The sequence below is a fragment of the Bactrocera latifrons genome, unplaced genomic scaffold, assembly GCF_001853355.1.
Source record: "Bactrocera latifrons isolate USDA-ARS-PBARC rearing strain unplaced genomic scaffold, ASM185335v1 scaffold_175, whole genome shotgun sequence".
NCBI classification, from domain to species: domain Eukaryota; kingdom Metazoa; phylum Arthropoda; class Insecta; order Diptera; family Tephritidae; genus Bactrocera; species Bactrocera latifrons.
Genome location: NW_017535241.1, coordinates 266,862 through 289,112, shown reverse-complemented (window position 1 = coordinate 289,112; position 22,251 = coordinate 266,862). Strand labels below are relative to the sequence as shown.

The 22,251-nt window shown below is 35.1% G+C and overlaps 1 protein-coding gene across 1 annotated transcript in view; it reads right to left on the bottom strand.

Moving 5' to 3' along the window:
- The window catches only part of LOC108967085 (protein numb), a 102,457-nt gene that overhangs the window by 59,158 nt on the left and 21,048 nt on the right, over positions 1-22,251 (bottom strand). The window contains exon 2 of the mRNA XM_018930332.1: positions 1,910-1,961. The gene's annotated coding sequence lies outside the window, so the exon portion shown is untranslated. The remainder of the gene's footprint in view (positions 1-1,909; positions 1,962-22,251) is intronic.

Below are 22,251 nucleotides of genomic sequence, written 5' to 3'. Positions count from 1 at the left end.
GTTTTACTATACTGACCTAGTACCATCAYCCTGACTTGGAATTTCTCACCCCCCAGATTAGCTGTTGTACTGTGATATTAATCAATTTTAAATATTAAAAAATTGGGTAAAAAATAAGTGGTAACTCTTAAGCAATATCTTTATATTCTTAAATATCTTTATGCCCGTAAAAACTTCTGTATTTAATTCGATTTTGATAAATACATCGTTATATTTTCATTATACCATCTATCAATTGCCCTTAAATTTTTTAATAAATGGCAGCTCCTCTCCTACATTTTTTCAAATATAATTTTTCTTACACCATTTTAGCTTCATTCTTATAAAATAAATATTTTATCTTAAATAAAAATGTTAATTTATGATAAGGTGGCAACCCCTTTTCACTATATTTTTAAACTTAGGTCGCTTAAATCTTTTCAGTTTGATTCATACATTATAAAAACTTAGTAGATAAATAAAAATAAATAAAAAAGACGATCTCCAGATAGGTGGCAACTTATCTATGCAGGTTTGGAGTCTGCAGCAATCGATAAACACATTTTTTTTAAATTCATTTATCTTATGCATCAATTTTAATAGTCTAATTTTTTAAATACGTGGTAACGCTTCTTAGAATAGTTTTAAAAAATTTTAGAAACAACCCTACTCAGTATAGTGTTTACCGTAAGTCAGCTCTACTCACACATATTTTCATTTGTAATCTGCGTACACCTCTTAAGCTTCATCTTAATAGAAATAAAGTGATTATATTAAATAAAAAATTTAATTTGTAAGCAGGTGGCAACCTTTCTTAAAATAACTTTAAACGTAACCAGTTAAACATTTTCGTTTTCATACATACATTGTAAGAATGGTGAAAATAAAACTTTTTTTAAATTTTGTAGATAGGTGGCAACTCAATTTTCCCTTATTTTAGCATCAATCACTTGACAAACACATTGTTATAATTCGTTTATTTTGAAGATGAATAAAATATATCTTAACCAAACATTTTTTTATTTGTGATCAGGTGGTAACCTTTCTTAAAATAGCTTTAACTATTTAAATTTTTATATGTAATATATGTACATATGTACATATATTATTATTATATTTATATATTGTACATATGTACATATATGATGGAAATAAAAATTTTATTAAATTTTTTAGACAGATGGCAATTTTTTTAAATATATTAATGAACACTCACCATCATTTAATAACCTTTTTTTTATAATACTTTTATTTTGAATTTTATTTTTTCGAAGTACATCAATATTTGCGAAATGATACACCTCTTTAGCTCAATCCTTATGGAATTAATTTATCTTATCCATAAATTTTATTTTGCTAAATAAGTGGCAACCTTTTTTTAATTTATTTAATTTATTTAAGTTTTTAATTTATTTGGAGTTTGATATATCTATTTTAAAAAATTTAGATATAGTAAGAAATTTTATAAAAATTTCTAAACAGATGGTAACTCTTTTAATTGACAACCTTATTCCAAATATGTTTAGGACATTTATATCATTTCGATTTGATAAAAACCATTGTAAGAATTTGAATTTAAAACAAAATTAAAAAGCAATTCTAATTAGGTGACAACTAATTTTTCACTTAAATGGCAACCAGCCCAAAATATGTTTAGATCATTTAAATCTTTTCGGTTTGTTGAATATCACAAATTATAAAAATTGTGATATAATAAAAATTTAATAAAAATTGTTATTAAGTGGCAACCTTGCCCAAAATATTTTTAGGTCACTTAATTATAATATATTTCAAAAATTGGGATATAATACAAAATTAAGAAAAAAATATATAATTAGGTGGCAACTCGGTTTTTCAGTTTTATGGTTTATAGCACTTGTTTCACTCGCGTCTTGTAAAAATTACTCCAAATTTTTAATTATTAGCTTACCTTTGCTGATTTTTTAATTTCGTTTACAGCACTTGAAGAATGTTTTATAATTCTGTAAAGAGAAATTGAGAAAGGCATAAATATAAGTTATAATTTTAGTTTATTGATTAAGTAAATTTTACATGAAATTTCATTTGAAATATAAACAAAGTGACACAGATAATAGACTCTTAAGAAAATAACTCTTTGAAACTTGTGAGCTACTACACTAAACATTTTACACTCCACTCTTGCTTCTACACTCTTCAATCGCTACTAACTTTCTCTTAATTTTTTCAATCACGCTCTTAACTCTTCTTTATCACTCCCTTAACTTTGGGATGAAGTATAGCATTAAACTAAGCGCCTCTTTTGAGCCATTCAAGCGTGCAACTTTCACACGTTGCAAGAAAAATTCAAAATATGTTTTTGTAACTGAAAATTCCCACAGTCATTAGAAATAAGGCGTTTCTATATCAGCAGAGAAGCTTGACGTCACCGGCAATGACCGCGTACGAACGCGAATGCCTACGAAATACCAACGATGACATGATCAAATTGCCAATGCAAAGCAATCGACACGCTTTTAAGTGTTTTTCAAATGGATTCCTCAATTTTTTTTTCTTTTTGGCATATTCTATTCAGCGAATTTCCATAAATCAGCCTAAAAGTTTTATTTTTCACAAAAAATTCTGTGGAATTAGTGAAAATGCTGCGCAATTTTTGTTTGTATTTGCTTAGCAATTTTTTTACAGTTACGCGCTATAAGCTGCGCAACATATCTTTCTGTTTCAACATAAACACTACCACACATATATGTATATAAGTGCTGTCTGTATGTATTTGGCAAAATCTATTTCGCTAAATTTTCGCGCTTGGCAATTCATCGTCACGTCTTCGGTTTGCCCTTGTAAAAGCGTCAACTTATATCACGCGCGTGACTAGAATCTAATGCAGCTATTATTGGTGCTAGTGTTTGTTAATACCAATGCATGTGTGTGTGTCTGTATAACGAGTGCTTATCTAGGCAATACAAATATGTAAATATCATAACATTTTGCAGTGTTTTTGTTGTAGGTGGAGAGCGGTATACAATTGCTTTTAGCGGAAGTAAAATTAGATTAGCATTCATCAAGCGCCTTAAAATAGGCTAATAAGTAGGCGAATATGACAAAGAAACAATTAAATGATTTAAATACGTTTATTTGATTACCAATTCTTGGAAAAATTTCATGCTCAACAATTTTTCGTAATAATTAATTTTTCGAAGTAATTATTAGTGTATTAAAATCAAATTAGGTATATTATTAATTTGTATTATAACAAGTTTATGAAAAATACAGAATACATACATATCATTTTTAGCCATCCTAACCTTCAAAGGGCATTATATCATTGTGAGTGAAGCAACTTTTATTATTGCCAAAAAAAACAAAACAAAAAATGGCTACAAAGAATTTTGCGTGTTGATAAAATATTGCTTTTTAGAAGGAAATAACATAGTTGAAGCAAACTCTTGGCATGATGACAATTTTCTGGATACTACTTTTGGAAAATCAACCATCAACCAGATTAATCCGCTAAGTTTAAATGTGGTGAAATGAGCTTCAAAGACGGTGTACGCAGTGGACGCCCAAAAGAGGTTATTGCCGACGAAAAATCAAAAAAAGTCCACCAAATAATATTAAATCATATTATTCACGAATGATGAAAGATGAGAAAGCTCCGTGTAAAATGGATGCCGCGTTAGCTCATTTTTTGACTAAAAAGAATGAGGATTTATGCATGCGAAGGCTTTATACGAACCGGCATTAAAATAGGACGATGGGTGTGGCACGGCCCACCTTAGGGTAAAATATCATATATCTAGACCCGTCCGACTAAATTTAGTTTGTGGCATTCATTTCTCATTCCTTTGTCACATTGCGAAAATGATAGAAATCGGAATACAACCACACCTACTTCACATATGCACTGCTGGTCTTGGGTTAGACGCACCAATGACCCACCAACTTATTAAATAAATTGTTGTATTTATAATTATGCTTCTTTTTACTGTTCAAAATGTTTTTCTTATCAAAGTTCGAATCTTGTTCGAAAAATATTTGCTGATAGTTGGTAGATTTGTGAAAAAATTAGTGTACTTTCGAAGATTCCAGAAATGGGTATGGCAATAACGTGAGTTTTCGGTTGGTAATAGAAATATAGTATACGCAATTTACATTTCTTTGTCTTGCGTAAACAAGTGCAGTTTTTATACTCTGAACAGGGTATATTAAGTTTGTCACGAAGTTTGTAACACCCAGAAGGAAGGGTCGGAGACCCTATAAAGTATATATACAAATGATCAGTATGTCGAGCTGAGTCGATTTAGCCATGTCCGTCTGTCTGTATAGCTCATTTGTTGAAACTGCCGATATCGGACCACTATATCATACAGCTGCCATACAAACTGAACGATCGGGATCAAGTTCTTGTGTGGAAAATTTGCTCATTTCACAATGTATTTTCACAAAAGTTGACACAGGTTATTTTCTAAACCAACAATGTAATCTCCGAAGAAATTGTTCAGATCGGTTAACTATAGCATCTAGCTGCCATACAAACTGAATGATCGGAATCAAGTTTTTGTATGGAAAACATTCACATTTGACAAGATATATTCACGAAATTTGGTATAGATTATTTTCTGAGGTAGCAATGTAATATCCGAAGAAATTGTTTAGATCGGATCACTATAGCATATAGCTGCCATACAAGCCGAACGAACGAAGTTAACGTTTTTTCTTGTTTCTATTAAGAAAGTACTAAAATTTAAAAAAATAAATTGTTTTTGACCTACATTCAAAGTAAAAAAAAAAAAAACAAGAAAACACTGCTATTTTGAACTTATTGGAACGTGAAAAAGTAAATTTTTTCACTGCCAAGTGTTATCGTGGTTTGCGAAGAGATGAGCTAATATTTAAGTCGCCACCACAGCTGAAAAGGTGGAGTCATTGCGTGGGGTGCCATTATGTTTTATGAAACAATTCACTTAATCTTTATCGATCAGGAAAGGAACGGCGATGACTTCAAAATATTGTTGGAGTTCGTATTTCCAAAATTAGTGATCTCCAATGCTTCTATTGATAATGATCGTGTAGTAAAGTTGTTTATTTCGAGTCAAAATGTCATAGCCTCGACATGAGAACTTGACAATGTTTGGGGCTATCTATCAGGGAAGGTATACGAAGAAGAAAAGCAAGGAAAGGAAACATTAGCTGTTAAAAGTGTTTGGAGCGAGATTTTGTTGACCTACATGGATTCCCTGTATCATTTTATGAAGGACCGTTTATATGAAGTTATTACTAACAAAAGAGCAATACAGATTACTGAAATTATTATTTTTTATTTCGAATAAATCAAGTATTAACACGAACTTAATATTTAAGTTAAAAAAATACTTTTCTTATAACAATTTTAAAAGCCTAAGCGCGTATACTCTAATGACGAAGAAAATGGCAACTTTTTTTGAGTAGCTTTAAGAAAATGTTTGAAAAACACAATTTGTTAAGTTTAAATAATCATTGCATCATTTGAATATATAAATTTAAAACATCATTCAGTGCCCAATGTTTCTGCACATCAACTTTTTTTCAATCGTCATTAAAATTAAAAATATTAAAACAGTTGAATGCAAGTAGACGTGCATCTAGCTTAACGACCAGCAGTGTATACACAAATCAAGAAGCAATTATTATGAAGTATGCCACTTCATGACCAAAATTGTCCAAATCGAACTGAAACTGTTCAAACCTGGAGGTACCGAATATGTGAACAAATGACATCTTACCGAAAATAACGGTCAATGTATGAGATATTTAATTGAAATTGAATTAGAATCTTTTGAATCGGGTCAATATTTCTCTTGGCCTCATATACCTCATATAAAGATTTTGAATGTTCGTGTGACTTTATACCACATACATCGGCCAATACGTGAGTTATCTCAATGAAAATGAAGTAGAGTGTTTTACTAATAACTGTGTATTTTTCTGTCTAAAATGGCAGGATAACTCCCTACAGGGTCATCTAAAGTGAAAAAATAAGTGTTTTAGTTGAAGCCTTAACTCATAGTTTGAACGAAGGAAAGAACTGAAAATTGGATTTTAAAAATTAAATTTTCCGTAAAACGATATCAGACCACTGTAGTATATAGCTGCTCTACAAACTGAACGATCAAAATAAAGTCCTTCTATGTAAAATTTTTCATTTGTAAAGATGGTTTAACGAAATTTGGAGAAGGTTATTTCGTAAGGCAGTATATATTGTTTTCAATATGTGTGTGTTTGTCAGGAAAAAAATAAAAATAAAATAATTTTTTTTAATAAAATTGTCATTCTAATATAATATATTCCTAATTTTTTTTTATTAATAGATTTATTTTTTTCTATTTCATTTCGTTTCCTTTTCTAATTTTTTATTTTTTTCTTTTTGTCTTGTTCCACCTATTAAGTTATCTATATTTAATAATTTGCTTTACTAAATGGTAACTTCCTTCACTTGAGAAATTCCCACAAGCTTTATATCAATTGCAAATAAATAGACATATCCGTACGGGGTAAATTGTAAACACCGTTATCAAGCAACTTCACACCCTACCTTTTTATTTGTTCAAGTATTTATAACTAAAGCGAACAGATAATGGCCAAAGCCGCAGCTAAGGGTGCATTTAGGCGTGTAACCGAACTAGGATCAGATATACATGCATACGTATGTATATACAATCAAACAAACGCGCTTGCATACAAACGCACACCCATCCAAAAAAGAATCAACGCTGGGTAGTTAAAAATAACAAGCTGAGTCGCTTCATATGACATATCACTAAACAAATACAAAGCGATTGTGAGTATATGTGTGTATTTGCGCCTGTGTGCGTACACACGGCTAAACTAACATTTATAATTGCCCATAAAAGCAATTAAAAAATATTAAAGTAGATTAGTGTGCGTAATGAATAGAAAGGATAACCCACAAGCACTTAAACGCACACACACTATACTATACATGCAAGCTAGGATAAATAAGCACCACAAGCTTTAAAAATAACAACAAAGCAGCGCTATAACTATCTCAGCGATATCACTATCCCAGTATCACATGGCTTGATCGCCGATAACAGGCACAACAAGCAGCTACAAACTGCTAATCGAGTAGGCACCCTCGCAAAGGCCAGCCGGCCGGTGCTCGAACACCCCTCTAGCGCATGGTGCTTACTTTCCGCCAATTGACATCGATACATGTACATATATATATGTATATGTATACTAGTATGTATATAAACATTTATGTATGTAAGTAACCTCTCCTGCGCCCAAGTGGCAAAGTGTTAAGTGGTGCACTAGAAAGTTTGTATGCATGGTTGCATGTGTATTTGTATTTGTAAGGGGGTGAGTAGGTTATTTGTTATTTGTTTGTGCGTTGCCATACTGAGCAATGCGATTAGTTGGCAATTAACAACAAATACAAATTGAATTAAGCAACACGCATACTGATGCTGTGTCCCGTTATGGTGGGCAATTAAAAATTATTATTGTCTGTTATTGTAAACAAATAAATGCTTGGAGAGTGTGCTTTAGAGCAAATATTATTCGAAAATGTGGGAAAAACTGTAAAGAACTTAGTTCAGAAATTAATAAAAAAAAAAAGAAAAAACAATTTATGGATCTTAAATTGCTAAAATAAATCGCATTTTTTAGATCGAATTCATTTTTACAACAACACACCGATTTCTAGTGCAGTAAAAAATACAATAAAGGAAACCGAAGGTTTGAATATATGCCTCATGGTATTCCCATGCAGTAGTCGAAGCCTACGGACCTGGTCTGCCATGTTCTTTTAATCAGTAATAACACTCTCCATAATTTTTTTAAAATTTAACTCAATTGATATAGTTTCTTCATATCTTATTTTTGAATGAAAACGAACCGCTTACACATCTGATCAAATTTGACCCGAATTGTTCCATTTAACCTGCATGCTCAAACTAAATCGATAATCTTTTTGTTCCTGGATTAATATACCCTTCATACGTTTGAATTCTGATGACGGGACTGTGAAGACCATCTAATCTAAGGCTTATAACAAGTTTATGGAATATAATGGTACATTTTTACTTTTTTGTTCTCGCACAGTAACCTATTTCGACGGCGATAATAATAATTTGTGAATACTTGCAAATGTATTTTTGCCAGTCCTGGTCAAATCTGATCAGATGATATACACATACATAGATTTTATGAGAATTGTTTCGCTTGCTGATTTTGGCACTAAGGATAAACCTTCTAGAAGGAACACTTCGACCCTCCATCCTGTGGAGCTTTTTCAAAAATTTTCTTTTTCTTATTCATCCATTCATTGTGGGAATGTGTACCGTTTTTTTGTGAGATATTTTTTCTTTTTTTTTGTTTTACAAGACATTATTATTATTTTTTTAAATTTTTAATTAATACACAATTTCACAAAATATTAGGTAGAAATCCACATTCACTTTAATCACACACAAATATGCTTTGGCCACTTTCAATCACAATTATAATTGTATTACCAAAATTTTAAGCGTAAACTTGCAAAGATTGCAAGCGACTAGCGAAGAATCACTGAAGCTTGATATAAAATAATGCAATTAAAGAGGCCACCGCCACCCGCAACGCATATGCTATGCTATGTAATGCTATGTTATGGGTACATATACAAATCTAATTTGTTTGAATTGTAGTAAACAGTTTAAAGTCAATCTTTGGTTTTATTGTTGCCTCCAATTAATAATTACATACATAGCTGTGCAATATGCGTGGCCGTCATGCACTCATATCCATATCACATATGCACACCAATATTTCACCTACTCAAACACCAAGAGTTGTTAGTGGCACCATCGGTGGCTGGTGTTGCTACTGCTGCGGCTGCGCCTTGGCTGCGCTAAAGACACTGCTGGGAGCAAAAGCATAAAGTTAAGTAAAATATTGTAATTTGCCGTCAATGTTGCGCTAAGTTGTATTTAGTTGGCTTGAATATCGGTGCATATGTTGAGCTATATGCAAATGTGTGTGTGTATGCTGTGGTGACAAAAGTACCCAGTAGGAAAAATGTGGAAATTTCGTAATTTGAAATATGGACTGTTCAGACTTTCAGATTGATATCTCGAAAAGTGACCTTTGCGTAAATCAACTCAGCTCGTCAGGCTGTCATAATTTATAACGGGGTTTTCAACAGGGACGCTACAAAAGTATACCAATAGCGATGGCACACGACGCCATATTGTTTCCCGCTTATTTAACATTTCTCTTCAGTAAGGCTTGCCATTTCATCATGGAGAGATATACGATCCAACAACGAGTCGGATTTATTAAAATTTACTACTGAAATTCGGAGTCAGTGGCCTGCATTTTAAGAGCCCTACGTCCAATTTATGGTCGTCATAATCATCCTGTCAGATCAACAATTGAGCATCTAGTGAAAAAATTTGAATTCACAGGCACAGTGCAAAGAAATGCCTGTAGTGTCGAGAATATTTCTGTCACCTACGCATTAATTGACCAAGACCCAAATCAGTATATCACCTCTCGTTCTCAAGCATTGGGCATCTCTGTGACGTCGCTGTGGCAAATTTACCAAATAAAATTGATGCAACAACTGAAACCGCTCGACTACTATGTTCGTGAGTTTAGCTGAACAAAAAGTTAAAAATTATCAGGATTTTCATCGAAAATTTATCTTCAGCGATTTCATTTCTGGCTTAATGACTTCGTCAATAAACAAAATATGTGTTATGACCACATAGTAATCCATACGTGCTCCATGAGTTACCACAGATTTCAAAAAAAATTATGGTTTGGTGCGGTTTATGAACCGCTTCTTCCGTGATGATCAAAGCCGGCACGTTACTGTATATGGAAATCGCTGCCGCTCAATGATATACGAATATTTTTGCATTGAATGTACATACTTTCACAGGAATAAAGAATTTCATTTATATATCAAAACCGCGAAGTATTTGTCGAGCAATTAAAAATAATTTTTATTTTGTTTTATTTCAATTAAAATCTTTGAACATATTCAACAAATTTCTTTTGTTGAAACGGTCTTTCAACATTTCGATGCCAGTCGATAGTAAAAAGCTTCGAGGCCTTCAAAAGTTTGTATAAAAGGCGATCTCCTCAACTGAGTTCAGCGAGACTCAAAAGTCCAAGAAGGACGAAATCGTCGCTACAAACCAAATTTGTCGAGACATCGGTCGGATCACTAGCTTTATTGCATCAAGTGGACTTCCTGAACGAGGCGCATCATTCGTACTGGTACGGTTACGACGAAATTCAGCATACTTGTACCTGATCATTGAATATGCTCGGGCAGATTTGCCATAACACGTTTTAGGCCGTGACTTAGTACCAACGTTGTTTTTGTGCCATAAAGAAGCAGTGTTCTATTTAAATGTCATAAAAATTTGTAAAGATAAATCGTAGAAGTAGCTTCACTTTGAAACCAATATTTAATTGAATGAAATGTCATGAACAGTATGCCACCGTTAAGATGTATGCTAAACAGTATGCAAGTTAAGGTTGTCTAAAACAAGGATAGAAATTTTATTGTTTTCTGACACAGTCTCTCGATAAGTCTTAATTAATGAAATGTTTTGCCATTAATGAAGGGGTCGGGGTAACCAAGGCAGAAAAGTCGATGGTATTAAAACCATATAGCATCTGATCAAATTTGACCCGGACTAAGTCACATATTTTCATACAAATATTTATTACCAGCTTCAAAAAATACTATTATAAATACGTTAAGGTTTAATCCAATTTTCTTTGTTAGAAGCATCCGAAGAGAAGGCATTCAGTACCTTCAATGAATTTCGGTTTTAGCGAATTTTTGGAGTTGCTATATATCTCGTCATCGAGAGTTTTCAGTGTTTTCTTTTGTTCTTTGGAGCTTATACTTCTTCTAGAGTGCTTTTATTTCACGGCTTGAACTTTATTTTCTACTTAAGAGTTTATATTGCATCTTGGGAGCTTTCATTGCTTTTAAAGGCAATCAATCTAGGCACATCACGGATTAAACCAATTCTCATTGTTACAAGCCTAAGAAGGGAAGTATTTAGTGCCTTCAATGAATTTCGGTTTCGGCTCACTTTTGGAACGCCATTGAATAGTGACGACGGCATGTTCGCAAACCCATATCTCAACATCAATAATGTTGCGTTTGTAGAATGTAGAGTCCTCAAATAAGCAGTCAAGCGTCTTCTTTGCGCCCTCTACTGTCGTCGGTTTTACAAGAAATTCAAATTTCGATATCATACCCAAAACATTAACCACTTTATGCCCAAAACATTAATGCTTTATACCCAGACTATTAACCGAAATATGTTGAGTGGATCCATAAGAGCAGTTGGTATATAGTTTTTCCTATAGGGTCTCTTGCTAATAGCAGCAATGTTTGCACGAAGGTGCAGTGGACGCGACGATATGTTGCTGCCGCTGCATAGCTTGCAACGCTTCGCTGACTACTCCTCAAGAAAACTTCAATTATCATTACATAGGTGTGCGGGTGTGTGTGTGTGGGTATCACATATATTCTTCGGTTAATATTTATTTTCGCCTTAAGCGGCGCTACATACGCACACACAAACAGAAGTGTGTGCGCTATGGTCATAAATGAGCAGTCAAGCGCGGCTTCAAGCACGACTTGCACCAACACACGCATGTATGTATGTATGTATGTGTGTATGCAATTACTTGAACTTAGAACAATCATAAATGTAGCAATGAAAATTACTAACTTTTTGGTGTTGTTTTTGTTAATAAGTAGTGAGGAAGAAGATGGAGAAGTTGAAGATACAAAACAGATCCCACGACTTTTTATGTTTTTTTTTTATTTCTTTTTCTTCTTTTCAGTGGGTGTTAAAGGTGTGTTGCTGTTTATGTTTTTGTTGTTCTATGTTTTTATGTACATACATATATACGAACGTGTATGAGAACGGCTTAAACCGTGCCGCATTAAAATTGGCTCGGAAGTGTTGAGGTGGAAGGTTGCATAGAGGCCGCATAGGCACTGTGGCTCTTCTAGGTGCTCGGTTCTTAAAGTTTGTATATATAAAAATGTGAGAAGATTTATAATAAGCTGTATGTGAACACGTAGGTGTCTCCGTTAAAGTTTAAACAACATACATATGTACATTTGTACACATACATACATACATACGCCACTTAACCGCACTTTATTGTCATCCATACGAGCTTAAGCTCTGCCCACAACAAAGTAGCTTCCATAGACTTCTGCTACGCACACATATACATACATATAAAAATATATATATTCCATTGCAGCGCATTTCCGTTTCTCTCGCTTTGCTCACACGCTCCTTGCCCGCTCCCCGTTGTTGCGGTCAACTGTTTCCTTTAACTTGCAATTGAGTTGAGTTTTAACTTGGTATTTCTAAGAGTGAACTCTGCTGACCACAACTTGCGGTCGGTGCCTTTGGTAATTTAATCAACTTGCTTACACATGCTATGGTCGGGAAGAAATTTTCATTTCGGCATGAACCAGAGGTGCAAGCACGTTTTTGATCTGAAGGTACAAGTGCTGAGTGCTATTAAAGTGGTGAAACTTAATTTACTTTTTAATTTTGAAATTTTTGTATCTGATTTTGATGAAGCCAGGGAAAGGTGACTCGCAAGAGTTGCTGTATTTTAGTTGCAAACAAGAAATAACGTTATAGGTGGATGTTTTGGTCGACTACTCTAAAAAATTTATTTATTTGAAGATTTAGCCCAGCCTTGGAAACTAATGTCTGCCAATTTTCGTGAAGATATATTGTTATATGAAAGAAATTCCCATAGAATAATTTCGATTTGAGCGATCAAACCCGAGTACGTTCCGATTGTATGACTGTCAGGCCCTTAAACTCCTGTAACTGCAAGCTACCTCTTCCTTCCATTGCGTAGTACCTTATCAGCTGAGCTTATAGCTATGAATCCTTCTAGATTAAATGCATCTTGAAGCCTTAAAAATCCTAGCAACTGCTTCTTTTACACTGTAATACCTTACAAAGCGACATGTAAATATGAAACCTTTTGAATTGAGTGTATCCAAATATGCTGCATAACCTTTATTCGAAAACCTCTAGAGAACAGCGGAATAACTTGTTAGGATACAAAGTCTTGAAGTTCCCGGACAGTCCGATAACGATTTACGATAGTAGTAGCTGTCGTATGCGACTTAGTCGTTGTGTCAGAAGGTCTATAAGTAAAATAGAACTAAACGTCGGCCAATGTTTCCATTCTTGTTTTCAGAAGAGAAATCGCACGATAAAATTTAAAAACCGTCAAAAATTCGTTAAACAGATTTTAATGTGGCCGATTTTTTTGGTCTGCGAAAACGAGTATCATGAAGGACATCTTCATATTAGTCCACGATCTCATATTGGCAGAAAGTCATATCCTGCAATAAATCTGGATCATAAGAAGAGCATTAGTGAACTACGATTGCTGAGACAGATATGCGTAACCTCACTTTTACCAATTTGGACGTGTTCATCTATCTAGTGGGCGCCAAGAAATCCATTTTAGCCCAAGTGAGGTTACGCCTAGCTATCCCATCAATCGTAGTACACAATTTGGTCTCCGTGCATCTTTTCTTATCTTCAAATTTGGAAATGTCATTCATCAGATGGAAATTTGAATTTATTTTGGAGTCTCTTGACAGATAGTCGATTGAACATCCATGTCCTCAGTAGAATATAGGGCATTTGACACACTGTCAGTTTCTATGGATCTACTCGTAAATACTCGGTGAATCTGCTACGAAAATGGGGATATCGGAAACGTGTTGACCACAACCAAATTCGACGAGTTAGGTTACAGACAGCTATTTCATTAATAGAGGTCCACAAATTTGTCTCCGCGTGTCTGCTTTTTGTTTCGAAACTTGTAGAGATCCACCATCGTGTAGAAATTTTAATTTAATTTTGAGTCTTGTGGCAGACAGCCGATTTGATATCCATACCCTGCATTAAATATGGGGTACAAGAAAGTTATTAGCACTGAGGGATCCCCTTCAATCAAAGGGGATTTGAAATAGGAAACTTCAACCTGATAAGAGCAAGACGATAGCGCTCAAAATAGTTACAGCTGTTCCATTAATCGTTGTACACAGATTAGGACGTGGAAAATTCACAAAGCAAGCAAAACTCCGGTCGAAGCAGACAGCAAAAGAGCATTCAAATCTTGAGTGGGGTATAAAAAAGCCATCATCGTGAATGGATTTATTGGTACGTACCAGAAACCAAAGGGTATTCAAAATAGTGGACTTCACAGGAGGAAATTGATTCGCAGAAGTCGAGGGCTCTCTTATGGCCGGAAGAGGGAAGACCAATAAGTGGGATATAAAAAAACTGTCATCGCAAATGGATCTCCTGGTATAACAGAAAACAAAGGATATTCAAAATAGTGGACTTCACACAAGGAACTTACTCCGAAGAAGTCGAGGGCTCCCCTATCGGCCGGTAAGTGAAGACCACGGCCGAATTAGGTTACAAACAGATGTGAATCAATCGAAATCAACAGACTAGTGTCCGTGCATCTTCTTTTAGTTTTCGAATTGATACGGGTAGAAATTCGAGTCTTATGAGCCTGAGTATTTCTTCAGATTAGGCTTTTTTTTGTTTTTAAAAGGTAAATAAGTAGGAATAAGTTGGTTCAGAAGACTTTGTTGAGACGAAAATCTCATTTTATTAATTTAGTCTGTAAGAATAAAAAAATTTATATCAAGCATCACCCTAATATTGGTGGTTGGTACATCCTTGAGTTAGAAGACTACATTGAGATGAAAATCTTAGTTGTTTCAAAAGTTTTCATGGATATTAAGGATCACCCTAGTATATGTTTACCTTCGTGATTCCAATCACCAGGCAGATTGAATTAAAGTTTATTAAATTTCCACGAAACAGATTTGCGGCAAGATAGCTTCATTGTCTCATAGTATAATTTCCCAACAGCCGTGGTCATACTAGCAGACCACTATCAGCCTAGGTTGCTACATTAAACGTGAATTAATCGGTAACAGCGCATCACTCGAGCAATGAAAGCTTTCATTCAATCAACTTGCAACTTTAACAAGCCTGCCTTCGCATCCTTGAAACCACTTGCCAAGCAACACGCATTGATTTAATCTCAGATCCATTTAGAGCAGTCAACCGCAAAGCGACAGTCCGCACATTACGCAAGCAATAACCACCCGCTGCACCGCTAAGACCATGAACTGTCGACCATTTCTAGGATGCGCGTGCAACACATCAATTGCTGCTGCTGCCGCAATAAGACATAATATTTATTTATTAGCAGCAGAGTAAGCATTAACAAGGAAGACCGATTGGTGCTCGTGGCGCAGAAAGCGGTGCAGAGTTGCAAGGTCGTCGCGTCGAAAGGATGCGCTGATGATTAAAGGGGCGGATGTGCGAGTGTCAAGCGGCGTTATGCCGTTAACCTGATAAGCAAATCAGTTGTGAAAAAGCGGGTTGCGGATGCAAAAATGAATGTGGTGGTGACAACAACAGCAACCGTCAGTCACTGGCGAGCGTGTGAAAGTGAAAGCAAAAAAAAAAAAAAATAACGCTTACATAAATAGCTTACAAGTAGAAGCATATTACTAGGCGCATTTGCTTATTTGCCTTATTGCCCGCTTCATAAGGTTAGCCTATTAGTCTGCTCAGCCGTCGCTAAGCCTATTAAAAAGGGGGTTTGCTTGTTTAATGGTGCGGCAGAGTTATGGCGTGTCATAATTTTCATCGCTTGCTATTTTCCGCATAAGCGTGTTGCAGTGTTTCAAGTGAAACTGCTTGCATTTTTATGACTTTATGCGTTGGAAAATAGCACTATGAGAGCCTGTAGAATATTAGCAATGAATTGCGAGTCTAGAAATATGATATGCGTTAAAAATAGACGACTTTTTTTTTATAGCAAGTTATACTACTGAGGGGCCTTAAGAGACAAGTCTTGTAAAAATATTTTTATAAAAATTAGAGCAGATATTATTAGCCATATAATATCAGCTTTAATATTTAATATATAAGCTCAAGTAAAAATAAAGCCGTTACTTTTCCAGTAGATGGGTTTAATATAAATTGTGATAGATACGTACCCAGAAATTTCAGTTTAAACCTCAGGGTAAATGATATTTCAAAATAATTTTGATAAATTGTTAGGACTGTCCTTAATTACTATGCCCAAGATAAGAGCACGATCTGTTTAGCAGTTTCGGTACACATCCGTAGTGCGTAGCGTTTTTTTACATCGATCAAAATATCGACCAAAGAATTGAGACACATTCATTCATTGTTTTTCCAAACCAAATTTCTTGTGCGGAATCATTGCGAATATATAAAAAGGCTTACAGTTATTATTTTCGTCCAGATAAAGCAGAATTTTTTCAAAAAGTGTACCATGAACTAGTCTCTTTGGACACGCTTGATCATGCGAATTCCGATACCATATTCATAGAGAGCAGTATAACTGCCGATGAGACAGGAATTTATGGGTTTGACATGCAAACAAGTCTACAATCATCAAAATGGAGTAAAAATCGAGCCTAAGTCCAAAAAACACATCAAAGCCGCTCAAAGATCAATATGATCTTCACTGTTTTTTTTTTCAATATTGGTGGTTTGGTATATCGTGAATTTGCTCCGAAGGGACTTCCTATTAAAGAAGTTCTATTTGGCAGTATTGAGACGTTTGCGTGAGAATTCCGTAGAAAATGACCGGGTTTGTGGAAGAACAATTCATGGATTTTACACAATGGTAATGCACCATCCGAGTTACGGTTGTGACTGAATTTAAAATCAAAAACGCAATGAATTCCATCGATCCACCACTATATTCATTAGATTTGTTTCCGTGGGATTTTTTCTTGTTACCGAAACTGAAATTGACGCTCCGTGAAACCCGTTTCCAGTCAATCGATAAAAGATAAAATAAAATACAGTGAAACTTCGATAACTCGTATTTGCAAGGGACTACAATTTAAATACGAGTTATGGAGTTTTTCAAGTTATCAAGTTATACAACTTATAGAGGCAACATACAGAATATACGAATTATAGAGTTTTTTATTATTTATTTTTTCAATTTTACATAAAGAACAAGAAATGATTGTACATATTTAAATTTTAAAATATAAAGTACATACATATGTTATTCAATCAATATATGTATGTATGTATTTTGAAAAATTGTACAAAAAAATTAAGAAAAGTGTTCATTTTAAAAGAAATCCGTAATATGTTTTTGACGGACGTTATTTTGGCGTATTTTATCTATGGAATTATCAATGTTTATAATGTCATTAAAAATAGTGTCTTCAACATTTGATGCCATGAAAAAAAGACGCAAATTTTCAATTGAAGCTTTCGCAATTTTTGTGGAAACTGAGGGATCGTTTTCATCGTCGATGTTTCTGAAACCCAGAATTTCATCATCATTGAGGCTTCCAGTAATCACTAACTCATCATCAACATGAATGTAGTCATCAAAGTTTACACGTGTTTCTGCATTTTGTGGAACACGAGCCCACTCTGCTATGTGAAGTACATCTTCGCTGATTACGACTACATTTTGATCCTTAACAAAACCGCAACAGTTTTTAATAGTCGATTTACTGATATTTGTCCAGGCTTTATGAGCAATATTCATTGCATCATAAATCGAAATGAATTAATATTTTTTTCCTCGATGCTTTCAAGCAGTTTAACAACAACTTCTTTACGGTACAATGTTTTGAAACTTTTGATTATGCCTTTGTCGAGTGGTTGCACAACTGAAGTGGTATTAGGTGGGAGAAATTCAGTCTGCACATTGCTCAAAGGTTCCATTGCTGTGTGGGCGGTGCAATTATACATTATCTTATAAAAAATATGAGTTGTAGAGGCTTTTGATGCAAATTGTCCAATTTTTGTCTCAAGAAAAATACGAGTTATCAAAGGAACCGAAATACATACTTTTTCCGCGAATTTTTCTAGGGACCGAAGAAATACTATGAAATGTCAAGGATTTTCGCTTATCGAGGTTACGACTTATCTAAGTTTCAATGTACGCTAAAGGAGCTGAAGGCCATCCTAAAAAGTGCTTATGAAAAGTGTTTCGAGGACTGGACAAATCATTAGTATAAGTGTATTATATCCGGTGGGGATTACTTTGTATTGAGGATTAGGAAATTTTTACTATGTGTTTGGTGGAATTGGAGTCACTTACATTGAGCTCTTTGTTTAGTTCAAACTTTTAATTCGGACCTGTATTGTCAACAATTGAATCGTCTAAAGTAAGCAATCGCCAGAAGTTCCGAGAGCTTCATTGAGTGGCCTTTATGCATCCGTCGTATAATACAGATCTGATACTACCATAAGTTACTATTACGTGCTGCTGTATATGGCGACTGATTTTGCTTGTGAAAAATTCGTGGCAAGAGGAGCTGGTACGGATCGCCAACCACAGCTTTTTGCTAAAAAAGAAGAGGGTTTCAACACGAGATTCTGAGGGTAATATTAAATTATTATAATACTAGTCCAAAGCATTATTTTTCTGACCCCATTGTCATTTTTTTCTTTAGTTTCTTTATTTAGTTATATTCCCATGAAGTACACTACATCTTTCCGCTGTGTTCATACTTTGTCAGTAGTAGCCGCTTAGTTTAGACGTATTTTTATGAGCTTGGCTATCAAATAACCATGATACATTAATGCCATAATTGATTTGATTATAGAAAGTAAAGTTCAGAGTTCATATAGTTGTATTATTCGACAAAAATAGCAGCATTTTAGTTCTATATAGCTTCTGAAAGGGCATGGGATTGTAAGAGAACTATGCAGATGCTAATGCAGAGGACTACAGTTTGAAGTGGTCGAAATGTGTTACAGAGAGAAAAAGGTCTAGCTAGCAGACAGTTTCCTACACTTTCTGAAATGAAATGAAAGTTAAGGGTCTCTATATATTGAAATAATCTGTTTGAAGATTCTATTGGGTTCATTGATTCCCGTGAGGTAGAACAAATTTTTCAGGAGGCATAATTTGAAGTTTTAGATAAACTCATTAACCAAATTAGTGCGAAATATGATTTTAGACAAGTATTTGCAAAAATTAAAATTGGTTTTTGGTTCTAAAATATATGTTTTGGTTTTTCTTTTCTTATTATTCTCCACTAAAGCATTGAGCTTCAATAAAGTTATGCACCATGATTTTAGCATCAGACTTCCTTCATGTTATTTTGGATCGGCCACGCCTTCTAATTTCTAAGAATTCCTGTCAAGTGATATCCTCTGAATGCTGTCTGAGGCCTTAATCTTGGTATGAACTATCCAACATCGTTTTACGCGCTTTATTTCCCTCAGTACGGTTCCTCGTTTATTGATCTTCGTAGTGCTATAAGCAACAGTTTTGGACTAGCATTTTTTGCAGATGATCAGTAGACAATTTTGAAGAATGCTTGAAGAATCGGAATGTTGTAGTTTGCGATCAGCCATTTTTTGCTTCCACAGAACAACGTCGAGTTCACATATGCGAGAAAAATTCCGAGCTTAATGCCGCCGAAGATTTGCTAGTTTTCTTACACAGCTTTCAGTGGCCGCTGTTCATCCCACAAATGGCTACCTTTTCTGCCTCTCCATCAGTTGTTATAGTGTTTCCATATCGCATTGGGGTAACAGAAGCTCTTGATGAACTCGATTTCTGACTCGATTCAGACTGACAGAGCTTTTGGGCTATTCCGAGATAAGCTTATACAAAGAATGAAATAACTAGGAGAATTAAGGGGAGAAGTTATGCGAAAGAGTAGGATTATTCCTTAAAAAATTCACGCAAATACGTCTCTTTCTTAAATACTTCCATCATCTCATCTGCATTAAAGACCTAAATGAAGCATTCTTGCTCTTCTTTGCGTCGAATTGCTTTATTTCCACTACCTTTCATAAAATAACCAAATCAATATCACCGCATTACTGCGATTCCCAAACTTACAAAGCGAAAACTTGTATGCACACCATAATTTGCAAAAAGTTCTCACACCCACTCGTGTGTTGGGTGAGAAAACGCCAGTTTCCCACGGGAAGCATTCGTAAGCCTTCGTTAAGACACGCCTGCCTTTCGACACTGCCTTCGGACACCGTAATCAAAATCAAACCAAAAGCCAAACTAAAGATATATTAAAGGCGCTTTTTAATGTCAGCAACAGCAGCAGCAACATGTTTGAGCACAACAACAACAAGATAATAATAATAACGCCACAACGTCGTTCGAGGATAATAAGCGCATGGCAAAAATAAATACCACACACACATGGAAGAGCACGCGTCGAAGCACAGGTCTCGCTAAATGCATGTCCAAAGCAGTCGTCAACTGACAGTTCACCAGACACACCTCCATCAGCACTGTTTATGAAATCGGTGGCTGATAGTTAAGTAAGCAATGCGTCATTGTTTGCAAGGGTAGGTGGGGCGGCGGTCGGAAAGGTAGCGCGTTGATGCATGTGTGTGCCCAGGCAACGCGCCATCACGAGCAGCGGAAGCAGGCGAAAACGTGTCGTGCATGCGTGTGTACGAGGTGGTGGGCTGGTCGGCTGGTGGGTGTTTACTGCTTTCTTTCGCCTCACTTTTTCGTTAAGTGCGAACCCAAGACTGGCCTGCGCTGCGGTTTGCGGGTAAGCATTTTGGCGAATACCAAAATTATGGATTTTTGGCATTTGTGACGACACGTTACGCTTATGAAATCGAGCTATTTTTGCCACTCACGCAACGTAAATCAAGCAATGTCTGGGAGTATATACAAAAATATTTATAATTGGGCTAATTATAATAATACTTTGCTGGCTGAAAGTAAATTTCAACCAATTATTTCTATCAAACAGGTCAAATATTGATTTTTTCTTTGCTCTAATCAGATAAGTGACATTATTTGGAGAGACTTGCTAACTAATAGCTTATAAGTATAGGTTTTGGGGTCAATGGCTGAGAAAGCTACATAAGTACATGATTACGAAATTCATGCTTCATTTGCTCGAGTCCCCAAGACAGTAATGTAAAAATATTATAATAAAGAGGCGCCTGAGACAACTCATTCTCACCTCGCTAGGCATTGTCGACTTCTGAGACCTTGTGAGCTTCTCTTAAAAATCCGTAAGCAATTCTGAGGGTGCTTGAAACTTTTTGGTCCCACCAAATATGGAGTAATAGCAGAGCAGGTCATCGTTATTTCAAGAGTGAACTGTTAATATCACCCGAAACCGATATGAAAAACACCACCCACCTCATTTTATAGGAACACGGGGTTATTTTTAAGAGTTAAAATTCATATCTACAATAAATTCCGGTGGTTGCTGTTCCCGTATTTAAAAAAAAATTTCATTAGTACTAAAAATTATCATTTAAAGCTTATCTCGGCTGTCATACTAAAGCAGATATACTGATTATTGCGTTTCTCCAAATTTTCGATACCATTTTGGTAGTAAAAATTGTCCTTTGCTTCATAGTCTCAGTTTCGGAGATCCGCTCTTTATTCGTCGAAAAAATTTTCACAGCGAGCTTTGAGATCTGAGAACATGAAACATTCGTTGCGGCCAAGATTTGGACCATATGGTGGATGCGGAAGCAATTTGTTTCCACTGACTTGTGACACCATGCATTGGTTATGGCTATGGTTTCATCGTATGCAGTCCAAACGGATGACTATCGTTTAAACTTTGGTGTGAAATGATTTAGCTATGTTTCGAACATCTCCAAAAACTGCACCCAATTCGTGGTTGGGAGTTCGCACGGCAACCATTTTGTCAACGTCTAAACTTAGCATACCAATCCCTGTTGGTTAATTTTTTTCGTGCAGTGTCCGGAGACTCGTTATAAAGCTAAGCTTTCGCTTGAACTTTTTCACTTAAAAAAGCTGTATTTAACAACACGCGAATTTCTTTTTTATCCATTTTTTCACAATAACAAAAGTCGTTTCACCTTAAAATGATACATAAAAATAGTACGGATTTAATTCTGTCAAGCCTTGGTTTTGATAATTGACTTGCAATACTAAATTTTAAGAGTAAAGACTTCACCGCCAGTTTCGGTACATATCAAATTTCTGGTACCGAAAAATTCAGAGTGTTGTAGCAGGCTTTCGGCAATACTTGTTTGTCGCGAGCAAGTGTTTCGGATTGGTACAAATTATTCAAAGAGGGTCGAGAACTCGTTGACGATGAAGCACGTGGCTTGAGAATCGACGATTAACAGTCAGAGAATCTACTGGCATCGTTGAAATATCAGAAGCATCTATGAAAACAATTTTGAATGATCATTT